At 42.2% G+C, this 23,718-nt stretch overlaps 1 protein-coding gene and 1 long non-coding RNA gene across 5 annotated transcripts in view; one reads left to right on the top strand and one right to left on the bottom strand.

Moving 5' to 3' along the window:
• The window catches only part of PEAK1 (pseudopodium enriched atypical kinase 1), a 110,089-nt gene that overhangs the window by 40,044 nt on the left and 46,327 nt on the right, over positions 1-23,718 (top strand). For 2 of the 4 annotated variants that reach the window (XM_058846535.1, XM_058846532.1), the window contains exon 2: positions 7,812-7,982. The gene's annotated coding sequence lies outside the window, so the exon portion shown is untranslated. Of the gene's footprint in view, positions 1-7,811; positions 7,983-11,143; positions 11,194-15,142; positions 15,213-23,718 lie in introns of those variants that run through there. The other 2 variants (XM_058846533.1, XM_058846534.1) reach the window with 2 other exon arrangements.
• Positions 2,084-23,718, bottom strand: part of LOC131582927 (uncharacterized) — a 48,616-nt gene continuing 26,981 nt past the window's right edge. Inside the window, exons 2-4 of the long non-coding RNA XR_009278415.1 lie at positions 21,922-21,992; positions 21,099-21,170; positions 2,084-3,042 (exon numbers count right to left, since the gene is read on the bottom strand). This is a non-coding gene — a long non-coding RNA (uncharacterized LOC131582927). The remainder of the gene's footprint in view (positions 3,043-21,098; positions 21,171-21,921; positions 21,993-23,718) is intronic.

The raw sequence follows: 23,718 nt of genomic DNA, 5'->3' as shown, positions 1-23,718 counted from the left end.
CTGATGTTCGATTTCTGATGTTCTTTCTCACCTTCACCACTTGTTGCTTTTTTTGCCTCCTGGCTATTTCAACCAGTTCAATTCACTTTTTGATGTAGTTTTTTCCTTTAGATTTACATAGTATATGAGTGTCTTTCTCATTGCAAGGTCAAATGGTACTTCACTGAGAAATCAAAATGTGTAGATTGGCTCTTGTCACAAGCTTAATTTAACCATCATTTATATTCCTGGAAGTATTCCATTTTTGATCCATTTCATTTATCTTAATACCTGCTTTTAAGCAAAACTTTGACAAATGATAGCAATATGGGGAAGATATTTTAGCAAAGTCTTTTGAAAATCGTTTTCCTAATATGTGAATTCTAGTCCAGACCAGATTTAAAATAATAGCATTACAAAATGTCAAACCTGGTAAAACCATTAAAAAAAGAACAGGAACTTTGACTAATGGCCCGTGTATATGGCTTAACATTTAAGTAAAGATTGCATTTCTGACTTAAGCGATGAGAAGAATTCAGCTAAAACATTTCTCTCCAGCTTCCTGTTGAAGAGAGTTTTCTTTTGTCTGGCTGTAGCTGTGGGAAGAGCTCGGTGTCACACATCTCTGGAATTTTCCAGCTTTGTCTGGGATGCTGTTCCCGCTCTGCCTGCGGCCGCGAGCTCTCTCTGCCGGGGCACACTGGCTCTGGGCTCCGGCGATGCTTTGTGTTCAAGCTGAGTTGGCTTCCTGGGCTAAATCCTTGTGTTTTGGGAGGGGTGGTGTTTGACAAGCCAGGGGAATGGCAGGATCATTCTGCCAGAGCTTTCGTGGTCCTTGCTCCTAACTGAGAGTGCAGAATTGAGGATGGAGAGATGGATCCTCTGCCTTAGCCCAGGAAAGAATGAGGAGGTGCAGCCTTGTGGCATTTGGGTCCTCCCAAGATACAGAGGCTGCAATAACCAACCCCCTGCCCTTTGGCAAGAGCTGTGCCCAGGAAGGAGGGGTGGCATTCCTGTCGGGTGTGTCCCGTGGGGTCTGTCCCGTGGGGTCTGTCCTGTTGGGTTTATCCCATCGGGTCTGTCCTGTCGGGTCTGTCCTGTGGCTCTGGTGGCAGCTGTGCAGGATTCTGCAGTCCCACTGAGGCTGGGCACTGCATTTGCCTTTGGCCCTGGCATGGAGCTGTTCAGCAGCCTCACAGCAGCCTCTGCTCTCTGGAGCTTCACTCTGCAGGAACACATTTCATGTGGAGAATGCCATGCACATGTTCAATCTGCTTTCTCCTCTAACCCCAATTCAGTAAGGTTTTCTGATAACCTCTGTCATACATCCGGGAGTGTTTGTTCCTGTGGGGGGAATATTTGAGGCTGGCAGCCACAGTTTTAATGTTAGAATTGTTTGGATGCAGGCCTGGACTTGGAGCAGGAAATCCACTGCCATTTCACAGCTTTATTTGTTGAATGGAAACCAGGGAATCGACATCACGTATTCAAGAGCAAGAAAAATGGCATTAACAGCAGGGTGTAATTTTTTTTTTATGGTCCCAAGCCTTCCTTTGTTTGCAATTTTAACTTAATATATTCGTGATACCTTAAAACAGGGGTATGCATTGAGATGGGGGTTTGAAATTGCTTTTGTGGTTGTTTCTGGCTTATATAAATGTATATATTCTGTAAAGATCAAAAGTGACTGGAAAAGAGGATTTGGAGGAGATTATTCATCAAAATGGTATTTTTTTTGCAATGCATTGGGCGGGGGGGGGGTGGCAAGAGAAATTTTAAGCTTGTTCTCTCAGTGTTTGGTTTTATTCAGCTTTCTTGCTTTCACAAGATGTCTTATTTTTGCCAAAATTTCTAATAAGCCAATGGAGTGATGTATATGCTAACGAAAGTATTGTGAAGTGTTTGAATAAAAATCTCTCCTGCTCATTGATCACAGAAGCACAAACTCTGTGGTTATTCCATGAATTCTCCTGAGAGTTTCCAGGACACTTTTTCAAGAGCAGATCTACTTTTTTCATGCTATTCATTGAAATATATGGATTTCTTTAAATATTTTCAGGTCTGCATTTTTAATTTTTTATTTGCATATAAAATTTATGAAGTTAGATTATGATAATGCTGTTTCCAGTGTTTCTGAAAATACTTTTAAAGTCTGCCTTGCATAATCTGTCAACTCAAATTATATTTTCCTATTTTTTCCTAGAGCCTGTGCAATTAAAACCACTTAAATTGTTTTATGTGTTTTATGATAAAGCTCAAGGGAGAAAATAAGCCAATTTGTTCATGGAAATTTTGAAATCCTGCATAATACTTTTATTTAAACCCAAAAATGTTCTATGAGGATTGAAAGTGTGGGAAGAAAATGGCAAATCCCAATGTAGAAGCTGTAGAAGTCTTGTCAGAGTGCTTGAGAAACTTTAAGTGGCCTTGTTTAGTTAAAGAAGGAATTAGGAGTTTGCTTAGGGAAGATGTGGGCTGGAGGTTGTGTAAAACAGAATCAGGAAGGTCAGGGGAGATGACAGCAGGGCTTGGATGTGATTGATAGTTAAAGGCAGTTCATGTGCTTATGTGGAGAAAGTTATTTCCAGCATTGCTGGAACTCTGGGGAGATTTGAAATAGTTCAATTCATGTCACAGATTCTTTAAATTTACACATGTACAAACATTCTTTGGTGGCAGTTGAATATTGTCTGTAGTTATTTGTTACCTTTTAAATAGCAGTAACATAAGAAAGATGTTTGTATTAATCTAAATGGGAAAGTAGGAGTTGTGCTGCTTGAGTGTTTTGTGTTCATACTTGAAGTGAATTTTCTTTATTAAAGATGTCCTATGAGAAGATTTGGAGAAATGTGGAAGAGAATTCTCTGGTAATCCCCAAAAGTGAAGGTTGTGCCATTCTTCTGCAATGAGGTGAATGCTTCTGCAGAAACAATTTGGAGAAGAACAATATCCAAACCAATTAAAGGTCCAGGATTTGTGCCATTTTTCAGCAGTGCTGATGTGCCCTGTGCTGCAGCAGGAATTGTCCCATCAGGATGGACACCTCGGTGACAGCACAGACATCTGTACACAGAAGGGAACAAAGATCTGTTAGGAGGGTTACAGAGCAAGATGGAAACTTAAGCAGCACCATGCACAGGCTAATGAAGGGGATTGCAAAGCATGTTATATTCAAAAACTTGTAATACTTGTATTATGTTTAAAGAAAATAATTCAAACTCTGCTATTTCACTTCACTTCACCAACATTCCTCCTTCCCTTAGCACTCCCCTCGCTTACATTTTGCCAAGAGCTGCTGTAAGGAAATACTTCTCTGCATTTCTCTTGTTTCTGTCAGCAATAATGCAGAGCCTAAAATGCTTCTGCAGTGGCAACTTGCAGTACTTCAGTAAATTGTGGCTTTTGTCAGATAAATTGAGTTGGTAAAATTTTTCTTGATCCCCAAAACCCTCTTTTATCTTCCCATTAATATATATATATATATTCTAGCTGCCATTCTTCCCCTTCAGTCTGTAAAGAACAGCATATGATGTGGTTTCTGTGTTGATTTTCAAGATAATTTTTAGCCTGTCAAAGACCTTCTGTCTCAACAACTTTGAAACAAAGATTTTTTTTTTTTCAATAGATGAAAAAGTGCAGCTGCCAGATGAACCGACACAAGAAACTGGAAGGGGAGGATCTTGCAGATGGTTCTAATAAAACTGGGCAAACAGCAAACGGGGATGGGGGGAGAATGGGTTGAAATGCAAATTGCAATCCCAGTGCAAGTTTTGGGGTTAGTTTGTGAAAGAAAGCTGCCTAAACAGTCATTTAAGGGTTTGGGATTGGGGGTTGTTTATTGTTGCTCTCAGTTTTTTTGTTTTGCCAAAGACCACCAGCTTTTCCTTCTCCCGGTGTCCATGCTGCTACCTGAGCTTGTGTGGCTGTGCCAAGAGCCCTCTGGAAAGCCACATTCAGCTCTTCATAGGGTTTTGTGAATGTGAAATAGCAATAAAAGTCTAGGTTTTCAGTAGCTGTTGAGAGAAGAAATTGTTGGAGCACAGAGCAGTAAAAATGGAGCAGAGGCTTGTGTTGTTTCATTGCTGCTGCCTGCTATCCCATAGCCAAAAATTGCATTTTGGCCAAGCCTTGATAAACCCCGTGTTTGAAGTTTGTACTGTCTGATTCATTCATAAGGATGGAGGGTGACTAATAGTAATTTCTGTTTTTTCTAATTTTCTCCTCTTATGAAATAGTGTTGGGTTTGTAATGTTAGGCCTACAATTAATGAATAAAAATAGCAGAAGGAGAGATGCAGCTCAGGGCCTGGATAGCCTCTGATGGTCTCAAATTCCATCACTACTTCTTCACATGATAGTTTGGGGTTCTTTGGTGATTCTTCAGGCCAGAAAATCTTATTGAAACCTCATTTCCAAAGCCAAAACAGTTAAGTCTTTATTTTTTTTTTCTTCCTCTTGCTAATCTTTCCCTTCTTCAATGAAAGGAAGAGTGTTTGAGAGCACACAGGCTTTCAGCTCACACAGCAGCCCTTGGGGATGTGTCTTCATCTTGCTGTGTCAAAAGCTTTTCAAATCAGTAGCTCGAGAGTAGCGAATCCTTCAAACGCATGAGTAACAGATACTTGTTTTATTTAAGAGTCCTTAAGCATGAGCAAGTCATTAAGTGCTTCCTTTCTCCCCATGAATCAGTTCTATTTTAAACTGTCATCGTGTATTTAATATTTTTCAAAGTATCAGAAGTTTTGACTTTTAAACTTTTTTGGAGTTTGTTGTGTACCTCTGTGAATTTGTATTAACATATCTGTCAAGGGCTGCACATTCCCTGTGCTGATGCTTTCCCTGTCTCCTTCAAGAGTGGATCTATTCTGTGTGCAGCGTTTCTTTGCCCAAGGAGACAGTTTGGAAGTGAAGGAGTTATCACTCTGAAAGAAGAGCACATCTCTTCCTCGGCTGGGTAATGACTCCTCAAAATGCCACCACCTGAGTGTCCTCTCAGGAGCTCAGCACCAGCCAGCAGCAATGTCCCTCTGGGGGCATTCCTGGAATTCCTGGTGTTTCCTGGCCAGGTGCTCCCTCCCACCTCCTGACCTGCACACCGAGTGTGGGGAGCACTGTGGGATCCCACTCAAGGGGGTTCCAGGGCTTCATGGAATGCTTTGCTCATGGATATTGACCCTGGGATGTTGTCACGTTTTACTGATTCAGTCCATTTGGAAAGAATCTGTTTTCCCTCTCTTTACTGTATCATGCAAAAAGGATAACAAATGTAAATATTTATAATTAGGTATTTTTGCAGGGGTTTGTGTCCAAGATACAACATGCTGAGACATTAAACAGCACAAGTGTTGCCAGAATCCTATCAGCTTGGCAAATCTGACAGGCAGCTGAAGGCAAGGACGAGATTTTATGATAAAATCAGGCCATGTACTGAACACTAAAGCATCACCAGTTGTTCACAGCTCGGGAAGAGTTCTCTTGCAATCAACATGAATAGGAAAAACCTTTCTCAAACGATGCTTTGTTTCCTTGTGGATTTGCTTCCGTTTTTGCCTCCTTATACAGTCAGCAATCATAATTCAGATGGAGGGGTTTGAAATGGCCTTCCTGTTCCTCATCTTGTGAGGAGGTGTCCCTTTAGCCCTGGCTGTCACTCAGCTGCTCCAGCCCTGGCACTGAGAGCTGGGATGTTTGCAGGAATGGTTTGTGATTCATTTCTTGAGCATTCCTGCCCTTTGTGCTGCGAGGACAGGCGAGGGGAGCGAGGCACATGGCAGCTCTTTTCATGCAGAGGAGCTTCTGCTGCCTGAGCCTCCACAGAAAGCCAAGGGAAAACGGAGAGGGACTCATGTGCAGCTCCATGTGCTCCATCCGTGTGAATTGCCTCTTCGGAGCAGCGGCTAAAAAGGATTGCACCTCATCTTTGTCAATTAACTTCAAATGTTTTAAATTAATCTATAGTACCAGGCACTGGAACTGAAGTGAATGTGGAGTGGCTTGAGTCTTTTCTTTTGGAGTGGTAGATTGTGGTTTTTAAGCCCCTGTGCTGCTTGTGACTACAATGACAAATGTATCTGTGATCTCTGTGCCACCTGTTGCCTTAGCTACCATTTAATGTGCAATATGCTGATGTTGGAGATAAAATGTTTTCTGTGGGACCTATAAAACACCTCAGTGATCCTCACAAGCCACAGGAACACCAGATTTATATCCAGCTGTGGCAGTGAATCTCTGCCATCTCCAGCTGTGCCAGAGGTGTTGGAGTGCAGCTGCACAAGCAAAAAAGAAATGCAAGGAGAGCCCTTTGTACTGCTGGGCAAAGCCTGCAGAATTTTAGGACAGAAGTGCAAATACCTGCACACAGGTAAAATTTAAAAATGTGTGTAACTTGATATTTTATTATATAGATACAGCTCTGGCAATGTTTCCTGGTTTGGTGTTCCCTATAGACATTTGCCCAGAGGTGTCCACAATTTGAGAACAGGTCCTGCAGGCTGGGGGACACTAAAGGAGGAAAAATCCATCCTCCCTCCTCCCCTGGCCAGCTGCTTGAACTGCAGCATCCTGCCTGAATCCACAAAGTTCCCTGTCTCTTGTTCTTCTAGCCAGAAAAAAAAGACATTTTACACAAACACATCTCCTTATGCAGGCACTTTAAATAATCTCTCAGTGCAGCCATTCCATGCCATGAAGTGTTGGCTGATTTCTCTTTCCTTCAGGGCTATTTTTTCTATTTCAAAGAACTTGATAATATGCAAAGAAGAATTTTGCTGCTGTGTGAGGTTCTCAAAACTCCAAAGGATTGTGGTGTCCCCTCAACATTGCTGGAGGCTTTGCAGGCCTCAGTTCTCATTCATTTTCTTCTCTTGCATCCTATTTCTGGCCAATCCCATCTGCAAAATCAAATTGTTTGGTAACACTCAGGTTAGGAGAAGATTCAATCTTCTCCATCTAGAGTAGGCTTTTGACTCATCTCTCATATCTCCATTTAGACAATGAGCCACAAGTTGAAGTCTAATTTAGTGGCTATTCCCTTACCTGCCTTCAATGAGAGGGTATTCACCCTTCTCATTAAGTCCATTTTCAAGCACATAATGTGTGTTTTCTCTTAGGATGGTTCTTATTCATTTTACTCGTTGCTATTCATCTGCAGAGCTATTTCAGAATCTTCCCTTCAAATGTCCTAAAAGGTTCTTTTGTGGTGATAATCGTTGTCAGGGTGTTCTGGTTGTGCTGCTCAGCCTGTGCCCTTGGTAGGCTGTGTTTGCTTTGCACAGAAGTTTAAATACTTTGCTCCTGGTTATTTGTGGCTGCTGCTATACAAATGATTTGTGTTTGCCTTCTTTCTGCCAACTTTGTCACTCACAAATGTGTTCACACTTGAAGTCACAAGAAGCAGAATACCAGAGGAGGGAAAAAAAACAGCTCCACAAACAAAACCCCAAAAGAACTGGACAGTGCTGTCTCCTTGAAAAACTCCAAAGAGCTCTGCTCCTTTTCCCAGGAAAGGTCTTTAATTCTTCCAGTAGGTTCTACAGGCTGTTCCTCAGCCTCTTCCTCCAACCTATCTTCATCTTAACTGCAAAGATGCAGCGTGAGTCTTGGGCAGGCAAAATTAAAGCAGCACAATTAAAGTGTGTTCCTGGGGAATGGAAAAGAAATGGGAAATGTTAAGGACAAGGACAAGTCTGGGGTGCCAGCTGTGTGGCCAGGATGCTGAAGAGAATTCAAGTGTCTCCTGTGGTATTTAAGATAGCAGGAGGTCACTCAAGGAAAATTTCCAATAAATCAGATTTGAAATTTATTTGAAATAATCTTCTTGTCTGTCTTTCACAGAAAATGTTGCTGCCCTGACCAGCCATCATGAAGAGAAGGGGGTGAAGTGAACTTGTCTGGAAAAGTCAGAAGTTTTGACATTTTCAGCAGAATTTATTACCAGCGGCTGCAAGAGGTTTTGCCAAGGCAGCCATTGACATGAGAATGGATTCAGTGCCTCAGACTTAAGTGGTAACTCATTTTTCTCTCATCTTCTTATTTCCAATACAGTACCATAGGATAATTTGAATTATAGATAATATTGTTTTACTATTACCAGAGTTTAAATAGAGAAAACTTAAAAGAGCCAAACATGTGATTTTGTGAGCTTCATTCATTAGCAAAGAGTTGGAATTTTAGTATCTGGTGCTTTATTCAGTAGCTGAAATTTCTTCCTGTGGGTCCATCCCATCTCTTTATCATTGAAAAACAAAAAGATTTTGCTGTTTCTCCATTACTGACTGTCTCCCTACCCAATGCCCAGCAAACTGCAGTTTGGAACAGGTTATAGAAGCAGCTCTGTCCCTGTTTTTTGTTATATTTTAAGTACTTTATGTGACTCATGAAAAGATATGTGGAAAGACACACTTACGTGGCACACTAGGAAGTTTGTTCTTTTCTGCTGACATTCAATATTTCCTCAAAAATCTTTTTCCATTTTCTTCTTTTCTTTGCTCTTATTTGCTTATCTTTTTCTCTGCCATTCATAGCTGGGTATTAAATATCTGAAATACTTCTATGCCTGTCTCCCTAATGTCAGTTTACTAGTCAGGAATACAAAACTGTGCTACTTTTTGAAGTTAAATTGGGAGCAGAAAGACCCCCAGCTCTGTCTTGTTATCCCATTTTGGGCTCTGTGCCTTTGTAACAATGTAGAACTGGCCACTAAATCCAGAAGCTTTTCTTTTTTTAAGAAGAGTAGAGGAGAATTACCACATTTTTAATACAACTTTAATACCACCAAGATGATGTTTCCATGTCTTTTGAGGCAAAAGAGTGAAAGGAGATGTTTGTGCTCTCCTCAAAGCCGTGCTAAACCCCAGCACAATAGAATCTGCCTTAGTTTGAAAACTGTAATGTAACTGCATATATTGAAAATGATGTCTCACCACATTTCTTTCATTTGTCATGAATAAAACAAAGGAAATCTATTATGTGCTGTGGTTTTGTTTGAAATGCTTCTTTCTTATTCTACCCTCTGTTTTTCAGAGGGAGAGTGAACAGATCTGACAGTAGCTCTAAGTGACTGATGGTAGAAAAATTAGATCTGCATTTCTGAATCCCACAAATGTACCTGTTGTTATTTACTAGTCCAGGTGAGGTATTCATTCCACCCCTGTATCATAGGCTGTGTTAGAACTTCAATGGGAGAACAGTCACTGCCCCAGAGAATTCTGTCCTAATTCCCATGAGGTTAAGGGTGGGATTTCAGAAGATGGCCAGCATTAATGTAGCAGTTCTGTCTGAAATCCACATTGAGGTTTCTGTGTCTCTTGTGAGAGCACAGTCAGAACAGCACTTGGGAGCCTCCCAAGCAAGAACTTAGAGCTCAGCCAGTGCATCAGGTGCTCAGGAAGCTGCCAGGTTATTCCCTCACTGAGTTCCCATCTTTAGGAGTTCTCTGGTTTGTTGCCAGAGCTGTTTCTATACTGTGTCAGTGTCTTCTGCTGCATTGGCAGGAAGGGAGGGCTTGCAGATTCCATCTGTCTGCAGCAGTGACAAATGAAGCTCAAAAAGAACTTTAAAATGTTTTTCTTCTTTCAAGTTTTCAGGTTTACTGTGCTCTCGTTAATGCCTTTTCTTTGTTGTTCCCTGTAGCCCTGCAGTCCTTTCTCTTTGAAGGTGTGCACAGATCCTTAGATCTGATTCATTCATGTGTCTAATGAGAACAAGAAAAAGACAGTTCCAGTTCTCATGTCTGTTTTGTGGAAGTTTTGGAGCTGGAGCACTTCTGTGGGATGTTTGGTTTCTGTAGGGCACTTTAGAGCCAGAAATATGAGCAGCACAAGCTGTAAAGCAATCCTAGTCACAAACCCTTGCCCGTTCTTGCTACACAAAATACCCCACCTTGGCTTGTCTGTGTGCAGGAGATCAGGAGAGGATACAAACAGGTTGTAACCACCATGGGTTTAGAGGAACCATTTCTAGGAAACTGGAAGGTGATGTTTTGTCTGTTTCCTTGTACATCCCTGCCTGGCAGAGAAACTTCTTCGTGCATCCAGACTTTGACAAAACAGCACCAAATATAAACCTGCCGGGGACAAGGACTTCAGTGAGGAAATAGGTTCCCGTAATTGTTTCTGCATTCAAATTACTATTATTTAACTGATAAAAGTGACAATCAGAGGCCCAGGAACAGGGAGGTTTTTGTAGTTGAGGGAGGTGCTGGATGAGCTGGGTAGGATGAGGCCTGGGAAGAGCCAGGGGTTGCTGCTCTGGGCAAATAGATCTCCTTCGTGCTGGAGATGTTCTGGAGTGGTCTAGGTGGGAACTGATTGAGTCCACATATTCTTTCTGTGTCTGAGAATAGCTGGAGGATGTTGCCTGGGAGGTGCCCTTGGCTCAGGGATTTTAAATGGGAGGGTTTCTCTCAGCTTGAGAACGCATTTTTTCCGCTTGACTCACTGAGTGAAATCCGAATGAGTGATAAAATTTCTAAAAGTAATGTTGAATTGGTTGGAATAATAAGAAGTGCATTTATCATCAGGAAGGAAGAGCAAAATAAGGGGAAAGATTCAATGAAGAGGAAGTCACCACCTTCCCAGTAACAATGGGAGGCTGTGAGCACCTCGTACACCTCAGCCTGCCCAGCTGTGCAGCCACACAGCAAGGTGCCATCACAGAGGATTCTTCTGAAACCCCTCTCAGGCTCCTGTCCCACACACAGGACCCACACACATTCCATGGGATGCTTCCCTTTGACAAGACTGCACCAGGAACGTGTTCACAGAGGTTCCCTCACCGTACAGAGCACGAGCCTGTGTGTGCATGAAATGAGACTGCCCACTGACTCCTGCAGAACCCAATTTTTTCCAAGAACAACATCAGCCTTTGTTGCTTTGCTTCTCTTTGGCTTGGCACATAGAACAAGGAAGGAGCAAAAATGCTGGTGCTGAAGAGGAGCCTGTTGTGATCCATGTGTGCTGTAGATAAAGCAAGGTATCTGTAGGGGCAGGCAGGAGCTACTGGCTTAGATGGATTTTTAGGATAATAAGAATAATAACACTCTTTCAATGATCTTACATTTCTGTAGTGTATTTCATTTGTGCATTCCTGAACAGTTTTCCAGGCTCCAAGTGTTGTATCAGTTTCTGTACACTGGCAGTTTGGAGAAGCACTGGGCACAGACGGCTGTGCTGGGTGTGCTCCCTGTGCAGAACAGGACAGCTGCTTCCCTCTCAAGGTAAAACAGGGAACAGAAAGGGGAACATTTTAACTGCAATTACACATCTACAAAAGAAAGATGCAAAATTGAAGATATTTATCTCAAAAGAAGCTGAAGATACTAAAGTCAGGATGTGTTTGGATTGGGGAAAAAAGACATTTTTCTTCCTGAGACCCTGGCATGTTCATTTGTCAGGTTCAACCAGGGTTTTCCTGCAGAGGTTTTAATGGCTGAAAGCTGATTCAAAATACTGACAGAGTAACCAACAATAATTTAATAATATTTATTCCATGTCACTATATGCACTTCTTTCCAGAGGGCAGTTCAGATTTTTCACACTTGCAGTAGTCTCTGTTCTCACCTAGACTTATCCCTAAAATGTGCCTGTCACAGGTGTGTTAAAAATACTGTCCTTGTCAGTTGAGCCCATAGAAGGCAGCTGATGCTGTGTTTGCTGAATTCAAGCCATTGTGATGGCTGAAAATCTCAAATAAGCAGGACAAAATGGAAAAAATCATCTTGTAAGTGTGTGGGGCTCCTGCTCTTCGTTTTGGCCATGCTCTCCTGTAAGTTCCATCCGAGGAGCTCTGCTGCTGGGGGTCTTGTAGCTCCTTTTGTGATGGGATGGCAGATTGCTCATGCAGGAGGAGGGAAATTTCAGTGGTTGGGAGGTGAGAGGCCTTGCTTATGGTGAAGTCTCCTCTTTTCATTTGCTCAATATTTGTAACAAATTCACTTTCCCTGAATTTCCATCATGTGAAACTTGTGTATTTTACTCTGTCATTTCTTTTATCAGCTGCTCAGTTGGTGATAATTACATTGTATTTTTCATGCTGGGTCCTTTCATTTTTCTCTAGTCTGTTATTATGTGATGTGGCCTTGGCAAGGAACACATTCCCATTCTTCCAAACAACAAAAAAAAATAATATGAAAAAACAAACCCATCAAAAAAAAACCCAAAAAAATCAAACAAAAAACTCACCAAAAATCTGCATACAGTTTGGATCCTGCTAATTAAGAAAACTATGAACTTCTAGGTGGAAAAGATAATTACCACAAGCAATAATGATTTCCATGGAATGCAGGTAGTGCCACTGTCCCAAGGTTCTGGGCAGTGCTGGATTCACCTCATCCAGGGAGTTGCTGCAGTAGTGCTTCTTTGTGCCTTCTTTAACACAAAATAATTGGAGTTTTGGAGGCTTATCAGAATCAAAAGGTTTCTTCAATTTATCCAGAGTGCAACTTTTCCTCTCAAACATCCATTTCCCTGGAGCTGGACTAGATGACCTTCAGAAGCCCCTTCAACACTAATGATTCTGTGATTCCTGAACTCTCCCCAGGATAAGTCTGAAAATGCACTCAGAGCCAACTGCTGATGGTGTTCAGTCTTTCTTCCTTTGTTCTTCCAAAGAGTTCTTTCAGCCCAGTCATGACTATCTTAAATATAAACATTAGCATATCTATATTTTAAGCAGAAATACTTCACAGGCAAATAGGCAGGGCTTTAAAGAGACTTTAGAATATTTCCAAAAATACCTGCCTTGCTTTGTTTTTCAGCCTTGTCTTATGTATCATTCTCTCTATGAGTTAACCTACTTTTTTTGCTAAGCTTTTATTTTTGTTCTGTTGCTTTCCATTTCTGGTGATATAAATTCTGTGTATTCTCTTGGGGAAAACTGCAGGTTACACTTTAACTTCGCTGTGGTGGCAGTGCTTTGTGATTTACATTACAGTGGCATTCCAAAGATACTTCACAAAATTCAGACTTTTCCTACTGAAGGAGTATGGTAGGCCATGTGCAAACATAACCAGGATTGTTTATTTTTCCATTACTAGATAAGAAGGTGTGAGGACAAATAAGATACAAAATGAAAAGAATCCCTGTTCCAGATTCTTTAGATTCCTGCCTCCCCACCCAGATTTTTTGAGAGCACTGCAGGCTGATGAGATGCATGTTAGTTATCTGCTGCATTGCTCTACCCAAGATTTAACAATTACTGATTAGCTCTGTTTCTGTTTTACTGTGTCTTTACTGTGCTCTATTGCTGTTCTTGTGAGCATCTTTACCAGGTTAAAAAAAAACTTCAAATTTTTCACAGTGATTTCTTAAATTAGTAACTAGGAATAAAAGTACCACTTGATAACAAGCAATGACACCTTGTTTTCTCCTATCAGTGCAGCTGTAAACCAGTCAGAGGGATTGAATCTGTTCAAAACCTGCTGTTTTCAGGGAAAGCACTGCTGAAAATGGAACTAAGAAAGACAACTTTCTCTTGTTGGTACTGACTTCCTCTTTCAGTTTTTTTTCTGAAAGTACAGTTCAGGTACCTCACAATCTAAACTTGTATTGTTCCATGCAGGAGGAGAAGTGCATCAGCAGTTCTGACTTACAGACATTTCAGACTTGTTGAGCACTATCTCTGCTGTCTCCTCCTGTAATAGTTTCAGATAAATGCACTGGCAGTCAAATCAGGATATTTGATTTGCAGTGTAGAATTGTTTGCTTTCAAAATCCATATTGAGTTTACCAAGGAGGATACACACACCAACCAATTTAAAGAGGCCATACTATGAGAAATAAACAGGTGTTACTCTAATGCCCACTGGAACAGTTTGAGGGTATTTTATTACATCAGTGTTGTGGTTTCAGTGTATTTAAGTTTAGGGCTTTAAGTGAGTATTTACAAGTATTAAATAGATCAAAATTAATGGATTTGTCTCATTAATGTAAAAGATATTTCTTCTGCAGCTAAAGAAAGATGGCATCAAGCTCATTGAAGGAAATAGTCCTTGCTGTGACTATGACTCTTGTGTTAGTGATTTTCAAGAGTTTAGCTGGTAATATCCATTAAGCTTGATGTTGGTGATGGATACAAAAATTAACCTTGAATATCTGAGTGGTAGTGACATACTTGAGTCTTGCATCAGTCAGTATTCAGTTAATTACCTAAGTATTAGTGCAAAGAGAGCAGGCTTCAGCTGGCTGTAATTAGGGCTGGATTGTTCCATGCCTTCAAGACAATTTTTACATTCATGGGATCTGCAGCTTTCTGTTGTCCTCATTTCCTGCAACATAAAAGCACTTGTGTGTCAAAGAATGAAAGGGGGCAGAGAAAGAGAGAGACTGTGAGGATAAATCTCATTAACATCCCTGACAGTCTGGCTGAGAAATAGGCATTGCAAGATCTAAATGAATCTTTAAAAAAAAAATAAAAGGGAAAACAACCCCCAGGAGCCAGAGACAGAAAATGTTATTTCATTTGACTGAAAGACAAGGTGGATCTCTAGAAAGCACAGTGGGTTCTATAAAAGCTGAAATCTGCTCTGTAAATTTTGGTCTTAATGAGAGACCACCAGCCTGTGCAGGAAGAAAGCTGGGTGACAAATCAGGAGTGTGTGTGTGTGTGCCACTGCAAGTGCCATAGATCACAGCCCATTGGGGAATTGGGGCTCTGGGTTTTGCCCTTGTGCTGCTGATTTACCAGCACTGACTCCCAGGGATGTCCTGGCTTGGGGAGACACTCCTCAGCTTGCTTCAGCTCTCAGGCTGTCATGGCCTGTGCAGCCTCTTGTTACCAGCCTCTATTTCAACTCCTGAGCAACACTGGCAAGTTTTCTAATTATTCCTCTGTTTGGGGAAGAAACAGCCTTTTGTGTAGTTCACGTGTAAAATTGCACGTTTTCAGTGGGATCCAGTGTGGAAGGTCTGTGCCAGCAGCTGGGAGTGGTGGAAAAGGGCAGGCAGTGTGAGCCCAGGAACTTCAGAACAGGCTCTGTTCAGGCCAAGATGCTGCACAAAACCTGCTGAAACATCCCCTGACAGTTCCTGGTGAGCAGAGGGAGACAGAGGTGCAGCAGCCTCCCTGCTCTTCATGGCCTTGCAGCCTTGTGCCACTGACTGACTGTTGCTGCTCACTGCTGATGTTCAGCTCCCTGAGATGAATCAATCCTTCCTCTTCACCCACAGGTGGATTTGCTGCAATTTGAAAGCTGGGGCTGTCCAGAGGTGTCAGGAGAAGTAGTAAGGGTACATGAAGGTGAGCGTGGCCATCTGGTTTTAGCTTAGAGATGTCTTATAAGCATAAGGGCCTAAAGGAAGTTAACAAAACCAGTAGCTGATAGGGAAAGGTGTACAAGTTAAATTCCTTCTTTATTTAATTATAAATATATAATTAAATATTGTCATAAGCAGAAATAGTTGCATGTGTATTTCTGTTCAGATGGGCTCTATTCAGAGAGGCATCCCCAGCAGTGGCTGTGCAGATACCTGAGCTGCATTTAACAAATGTTTTTGCCATGTGGTCATAGAACTGCAAGTACTGAGCTGTGTGTGAGCCATCATCCTGCTCTGGCACTGGGTGAGCACAGACAATCTTCACAGTCAGAGCACTTCAGTGGGGCAAGGCTGAAGTGTGGAATATACACCAGAAAATAATTTTATTTTGTGTGCTGAAATAAACTTTGTAAATTTTCTTTTGTGCACTTGATTATTAATAGAGAATTAATGTTTTGCTACTTGGACAAGAATGCTGTACTTGCTGACCTGTTACTGTGAAAGTTTATATTCTCAGAGTATAGAATTTAGAATCACAGATTCTTTTTATTGACTGAAACAAAGTCTCTCAATCCTCAGTATCTCGTGAATTTCCTTGAAACTTTCCTATGATAGCTATGCAAAACTAGCTGGACAGATAAGAAAGTGATTGTGTATCTACAGACCAGCTTCAGCTCTGGCCATACAGCTGAGTCACTTAGCCACGGTTTGATGTTGGTTATTCAGCCTAGTGATGAACTGTAAGCAAGGGCAATGGGTGAACTGTTCTCCCTCATTACAGAATCAGAGACTTGTTCAGGTTGAAAAAGACCCTTGTGATCATTGTGTCCAAGCACTGCCCCATGTCCCCAAGTGCCACAGCCACATGGCTTTTCAATCCCCCTAGGGGTGGTGACCCTACCTCTGCTAGGCTTGGACAACCCTTTCAGGGAAGAAATTTTCCCTAATATCCAACCTAAACTTCCCCTGCACTCCATGTCTTTCTTGTTGTGAGAGGCCCAAACGTGACCCCAGGATTTGAGGTGTGGCCACAGCAGTGCCCAGCACAGACAGATGGTCACTGTTCCTGCTGCTGCAGCTCAGGTGCCATCGGCCTTCTGTCCTCCCTGGGCACACCTGGGCTTGTGTTCAGCTGCTGCCCAGGGCCTTTTCTGCTTTCCAGTCCCTCTGCCTGAGCCTGTAGCACTGCAGGGAGTTGTGAGCCAAGGGCAGGACTCAGCTCTTCACCCTGTTGAACCTCATGCAGTTGCCCTTGGCACACGGATCTGGCCTGTCCTGGTCCCTCCAGCAGATCAACGCTCCCACCCCATTAGTGTTGTCTCCAAGCTGGCTGAGGGTGCCCTCGATCCCCACAGGCCAACCCTTCTCCTTCCCTTTGCCTGGGTTAGCACTTAGTAGCCAAGGGAAAGGAAGGCACAGGGGAAGTGCCTGAAGTCCTTTCCTCCCTACAGAGGTTCCCTTTCATCAGGTTTGATTTCCAGCAGGGGACCAGGGACACAGGAGTTCCCTTTCCTCAGGTCTGATTTCCAGCAGAGGACCAGGGGCACAGAAGTTCCCTTTCCTCAGGTCTGATTTCCAGCAGGGGACCAGGGACACAGGAGTTCCCTTTCCTCAGGTTTGATTTCCAGCAGGGGACCAGGGACACAGAAGTCCCCTTTCCTCAGGTTTGATTTCCAGCAGGGGCTTTGCTGCAGGGCCCCGTAAGCAGCAGTGTCGGCAGCGCAGCTGTGCCGTGGCTCCAAGGTTAAACAAACGAGCAGTGGGACTGTGACAGGTTGAACTGTGTTTGCAGGACACACAGCCACAGTCTCCATTTCACATGTCTATATTTCAATGGTTTCCAGAAAATCTAAAGAATGTTTTCCAGGAAATTAAGAGAATTCAATTATAATGACAAAATGTTAAAGGTATAACTCACAAAATCCAGGAGCTCTTCATAAGCTCCTCCACTCTATTTTGTGGTTCATGAGGTGATTCATCCCAGGGACCCTGCATTCCCAACTGCCTCACCTCATACAGAAATTCAAGCTTGTGTCTATGTTGCAGCTTCAGCATAAGGGATAATGGTTCCTAATTGTTGAGTAGCACATTGAGTGCAGTAAGTGCTGACCTCTCTCTGCAGCACTGTGCCACAGAAGGAATGGCTTTCGTGTTGAAACCCGATTGGAGTAGCTGTAATGCTTCATGCATCATTTTAATGGCACTCTCAAAAAGCCTGGTATCTTGGTATGTCATTATCTCAGACTCTGCAGTTGTTGTTTCTTATTTAAATGTCCTATCTCACTTGAGATTTAATGTAATTAGAACCAGCCTGTGGAAAAATCTTTTTCTATTATGTCTTAGCTATTGTTCCAGTCAAGATGGTAAAGCAAATCAAACAGGATATAATGAAAATGATAAAACCATTTGCAAGAGGCAGTTTTCCTGAGGGAAGCAAAAGGCAGCACCACTTTTCATTTTGCTTTGTAATTCTAAACATGGCATGGGCCTGGGGTGACTCCATGGAGACTCGTCCAATACACCTGAGAGCAGAGACAGGTACAGCTGGCAGGAATCTGCCTTGCCTGATCCACCAGGGAACCAGAAGCAGCACAGCAATAAGCTTCTTGCACTGTTATTGCAGCCTGTGCAGCCAGCACTGGCTCTGCTTGCCAGCCAAGGTCTATGTGAAGGAGCTGGGCCTGCAGTAATAAACATCTTTGATTGTTATTTTTTCCTCGAGCTCCAGCATCCTGGATGGGGAAGGACATCCAGAGTGTGGTGTCTGCAAGGGCACTGGTACCCCCAGGCTCAGTGTAACACAGGTCTCCAGCAAGAACTGCTGTTCCTGGAGTGGAAGGATAGGGAAAAGTGTCCAAGGCTTTCTTGGTCTGGCTTGGAGGCCACATCACAGCAAGGCAGGAGCCCTCACTGCTGTCTCTGCTGGGTGATTTCTGAGCAGTTCAGGTGTTATTGCTCCACATATCTTTGCTTTTCTATTAGGCTTATAATTTGATGTCAAAGCTGTTCTGCAATATCTTTTCTCTTTTGTGCACAAGCCGCTTTTGAAGAGGCTTTTGTATTGTCAGCATGTATTACAGGAATCTATATTAATTCTCAGCACTATTGATAAACTTTAGGTCTGAGAGGCTTGATCAAGGGCTGCGTGCCATGGTCAGAGCTTGCATGAGATGCTGCCAGGACTCTCAGTCTTTGCTATTTTAGTTGCCAGCAGCTGTGAGAGGATGGATGGATGGAGTGGCAGTGGCACAAAGCCTCTCCAGCCCTGTTTGGCTGCTGCTCTGGTTTTGGGTTTACCTGGGACAATGAGCTTTGGAGTGCAGCTGAATCTGTCTTCACACAAATGTCAGAAGCGACAGATGAGGCTTGATTTTCAAAAACCAATGATGTAAAAATTCAAAGGATCAAAATGCAAGTAATTCAAATGATCAAAGAAATCATTAGGTTAATACCTGCAAACTATTGTGTAACTTCAGATGTAAAGAAAAAAGAAAATCTACCTGAAAAAATGCTTTTTTTGTAGGTTTCTGGGTTTATTAAACCCAGTGCTGACTAATTTGTAGATCACCTGTGCACAAGTTTGCCTCTTCTGTTACCTTGATCTCTTTGGAATTGAAGAAACAGTATTTCTTCCTTTCCTCTTCTCCCTGCTCCTTTCTTGTAAAGAAATGATTAAATACTCAGAGTACAAATGCTGCACATGAATATTTATAAGAACTTTTATAACATTTAGTGAGGCAATGCTTCATGGCTGTCTCTTTCTGAATGCACATAAGAAAGTATCATAATTTCTTCGAAGCTGCACTGAGTCCTTACTTGCTACTGGGTTGGCAGGAGCTGGAGGCTCCTCGGGGCTGCAGTCATTGATGATGACAAAACACAGAGATCATTGGGGTGTTTCCTACTTTTTTGTTACAGCACTTGGCTTGTGTTTAATATCTCATAAGAACACATTTTTCATGCATCATTTACATTTAAGTTGCAGAAAATTGCAAGGTGGAAATCTTGTTACTGGCATTGGATAAATACCTGATTCCTGCGTTGATACTTCGGTGTCAGAAGAAACAGAGTTAAATGTCTTGTGCTTGGAATACTGACACTGTGGGACAATTGAGTGGCCCTGGAGCACACTCTGCAAAGCACTTGGAGGGTCCTCCTGTTAATGCAGAAGTGTTTTAGCCTCCACTTCTCTGCATATTGTCTCTCTGGAGCAGGGCATCCTGTGCATACCTAATTGCCTGTGTAATGCCTCAGAGTGTTGTCACACACCCACTTCTAAAAAGCAAATGGAAACTAGTAGCTCTTAATAGCAGATTTATCCCCTTGACATCCTGAAAGAATTTAGATCAGATTAAGCACAAGAGGGAAAAGAAGAAAGGCTTTAGGAATAAGCAAAAGGGAGAGGGGGTTAGAATTGTGAATTGTTAAAGCTGACGATAATTTTAGAACTGAGTCCTTGCTCATAATCCTATTATAACCTCTCTCCTTCTCCTTATAAAATAATTGCAAAAAATTGCATGTTCTCATGTCCACAAGGTTACTACATGAAGACTTGCAGTGTTTTTTAAAAGCTGGAGTGAATTATGTGGATTGGAAGTTACCTGTTGGAACTTGGCACACCATGTGTGGGTCTGTGTGATGTGGGGGTGCTGTGGGGGAGCTGGGGTTGTTTGGCCTGAAGAAAAGGAGACTCAGGGGTGACCTTATCACTCTCTACAACCTCCTGAAAGGTTGTAGTCACTGGGGGTTGGTCTCTCTCACCAGACAGCAGCCAAGAGAACGAGAGGACACAGTCTCAAGCTGGGCCAAGGGCAATATAGGTTGGATATTGGGAATAAGGTTTTACAGAAAGGGTGCTGAAGTACTGGATTTGTCTGCCCAGGGAGGTGGTGGAGCCACCAACCCTGGCTGTGTTTAACAAAAGGTTGGAAGTGGCACTTGGTGCCTTGGTCTAGCTGAGGTGTCAGGGCTGGGTTGGACTCGATGATCTTGAAGGTCTCTTCCAACCTGGTGATTCTGTGATTCCGTGAAATGCCCCCAGTGCTGGGGCTGGTCCAACAGACCTACTTGAGGGCACAGTGGGAATCATCCCCAAAGCCAGGGCTGAGGGCAGAGCCCTGGGATCTCCCATGGATCTGCTCCAGCAGGCTCTGGCTGGGTGTTACACATCCTCCCCAGTAGGTTCTGACAGGCTGCTCTCTGTGGCATGGGCTTGAAATGATCCCGAGTTTAACATCTTTCACTGGACAAGCTGGCTAAGTGAATTCTTCCTGGAATTCATTAATAGTATAATATTTCTCTTTTGTAATCATTTTTTCACAGTTTTAAGTCCCCTTTTATCTGGTCACACTTACTTTCTGCCTGTGATGTTTTTTGTAGATCTCAATCTGAAGATCTCAGAATACCCCAACTGATCTGATACTTGCGATTTCTTCCCTTTTGTGTGTGTGTGTTTCAAATATGTCTCATTTGTAGTTTTCTGCTACAGCAGTATGCAAACTGTAGAGGTGTGTTTTTAAAGAAGGCATCATTTTTGTGACTTTAACCCCTGAACTACTGTGCTTAATTTTCAGATAGTGATTTTGATCTCCTTCCCAGATATTTTGGGCACAGTAATTATTAGAATTATTTTCATAATTAGCAAAGGACAATTGAAAGAGACTATCAACAAACAGTTTAGCTTACATTTCAATTAAAGCTGTACACTTGTGGCATTACATTTATCATCAGATATTACAATAATAATATTGAAAGACAATAATGCTCTCAGTTGTGCTTTACTTGTGCAAAACTTTTGAACCTGATGCTTGACCTCTGATCATGTCAGAGTCAGAACTTGGTTACCTCTGTAAGAAAAGTATGTACTCACCTGAGAACTCTTGGAGTATGTTTAGCAGCAGGAATAATGCAGGATCTTGGGAAAATGCTCCCATGCTTGCATCTACAAGGAAACAAAGGTATTGTCCACATTGGTGTGGAGCAGTTCATCATATCCACCCAAACAACCTGTAGTCCTTGGATAACAATATCTACAAGAGTTTTCAAATCATATTTTTCATAGGGAAGATTGAAATTGGACATAAAAAAAAAATTAGTACGACAGCTCTTCCTAATTTATTGCATTGCACTAAATTTTTAGTAAAAATTAAGTGTGCACCAGGCAATGCATAGGCACAGTAAGTGGTAAAATTCCAGGGACCTTTAGAGACTTTCATTTGTCTCTGGTTCCTGGCATATTAATGGTTTGTGGAGATTTGAGGCAGAATTTATGTTATTGCTTCTACAGAGCCTCAAACTGGGATCTTCCATGACGCCCTATGAGACAAACCCCTTGACTCCAGTAGGGAACTTGCTGCTAGAGCTTGGTGTGTTTGTCACTGCAAACCAGTGACTGCAGCCACCCCAGAGCTGCCATGGGGGCAGAGGTGAGGATCTGCCTGTTCCTCCTTTAGCTCAGGCATTAATGATGCTGCTGCCTCACTTCAGCAGGCAGCCATCTCATTATCTCTCTGAAGTCTCCTCTGCCCTTTTCCTTTCCCGTTCTTCTTTCTTCAAGTTCAGCAAGTAATTAAAAGAGTACAGTGGCTGAGGAGTGAAAACGGAATTTTTCCAAATGCTGTTCCTTGTAAAATGTAATACATCGCCCACACATCCCAGGGCAGTGATTGAAGAGCTCGTCACATTTGTCTTACTTGAGATTTAAGCAAAATCATCTGCTGAGCATTTCAGTCTATCCATGTGCATTACAATCTATCCAGGCTCCCTGAAAAGAAAATGGGAAAATAAGACATGGTTAATGTACCGGTCTTTATGTGAAGAGAACAGATTTAACATAGGACATTAGAGATAGAGGCTCCAGTCTATCTCCTGACTACACAAAGCTAATTAGCATTATGAGCCCATCCTTTTGTTAAGCGTGTTGGATTATCTCAGCCTTGGAAGAGCTCTGGGCTGGAGCAGCAGTGCAGGGAGTTGGGGGTGCCTGGCGTGTGGCACTGGCTGGGGCTGGACTGTGGCTGCTCGGGCACCTGGCAGGGCAGGGCAGGGCAGGGCAGGGGCTCCTCTTGGAACCCACCCAAACCTTGCTTTGGCACAGCCACAGGTGAACAGAAGTTGTGCAGAGCTGTTCCTTACAACTACTGTCTCTCCACTTTTCCCTTTACTCTTCCTTTTCCTGCACTACCACATGGAAATAAAGAAATTACTTTGCTCTCTAAAGAAAGATAGGAGAAACAAGTGTTTTTATGTAGCAAAAATTTTTGTATTGACATATATTTCAAAGATCTGCACAGCACAGGGCAGATCTGCTTCAGTTTCCCAGCTCTGCTGCATAAAGCAACCAAGAGGCCAATCCTACACCTGTACCCAGGCAGCTGATAAATCTCCTATTATTAACTTCACTATTTTTTACATACAGCTATCTGGCATCCAAACAAGTCTTCTGCCTTTATTGAGTTTGACATACTGCAGTTTCACTCAAAATTAAGGCTTTGGGATCCCTGTTCACATGCTAGGTTTCAATAAACACTTTATAAAACAGCAAACTTTAAAAGCTGAGTGATTGTCAGATGAGAAATTATTTGCACTTGAAACAGTTATAGAAGGTGAAGTTAGTAGTGACTCATTTTCTGGTTATGCTAAAAAATGTTTCTGCAAATCACTGAAATCCAAAAAATTTAGCATTTAATCTTTATTCAGATTACTGAGACTGGCTTTTCTGTCTAATAACTTCTGGATACTATTGCAAAGAAAAGGCTTTCTTTTTAAAATAGCTTGAAAATAAAACACAACTTCATTGTATTTGAAAAACCATTATTTCCTGTCTTCCTTGTGCCTCTGTATATTGTCTTTGCAGATGCTGGATTTTAGTGAGGTATAAATAGATAACTTGGTTAACAAGTATACAAAAGGCTAAATTAACTTTTAAATCTAGTATGTTTTAGTTTCATTTTTAATGATGAAAAGGCAGTGGATGTTCTGTGGGTTAGGCCTGGCTATAGGTGACAGGTCTGAAACTGGTTGTAGGTAGAAAGCTGTTACTGAGCAGAATGATCTTTATTAATCTTTGTCCTAAAATTAGTCAGGGTTTTCTTTATGAGCAGTCTGAAAGAAAATGTAAATAGGGAGAGCTGGAGATTTAAAAGCAGAGATATGCACTAGCTATACTGGGAAAAAAAAGATGGAGGAAATACATTTTTTTATTTATTATGTACAGCTGCAAACTGGGAGTAAAAGACTTTAGGCCAGGCTTGTCTAATTGCACTGAGAGAAGTGAAGCTGCTCAAAAGCTGGTAGAAGGTGTGAGCACATCATTGAGTTGTGGCTAACAGTCTCCAAAGGTCAGTGTCTGGACTCCAGTGTGGAGGGATCTGTTTCAGGAGTGGAAGGGATTGTTCTGCTGTGTTTGTCCCTGGTGTGAGGCTCCAGAAACACTGCATTGTCTTTGGAGAGCAACAGCCCAAGGGTGCTGCTATCAATTCACAAACGTC

Source organism: Poecile atricapillus, chromosome 11, assembly GCF_030490865.1.
Source record: "Poecile atricapillus isolate bPoeAtr1 chromosome 11, bPoeAtr1.hap1, whole genome shotgun sequence".
In the NCBI taxonomy this organism is placed as follows: Eukaryota; Metazoa; Chordata; class Aves; order Passeriformes; family Paridae; genus Poecile; species Poecile atricapillus.
The sequence above is the reverse complement of the archived record's forward strand: the minus strand, read 5'-3'. Positions and strand labels throughout refer to the sequence as shown.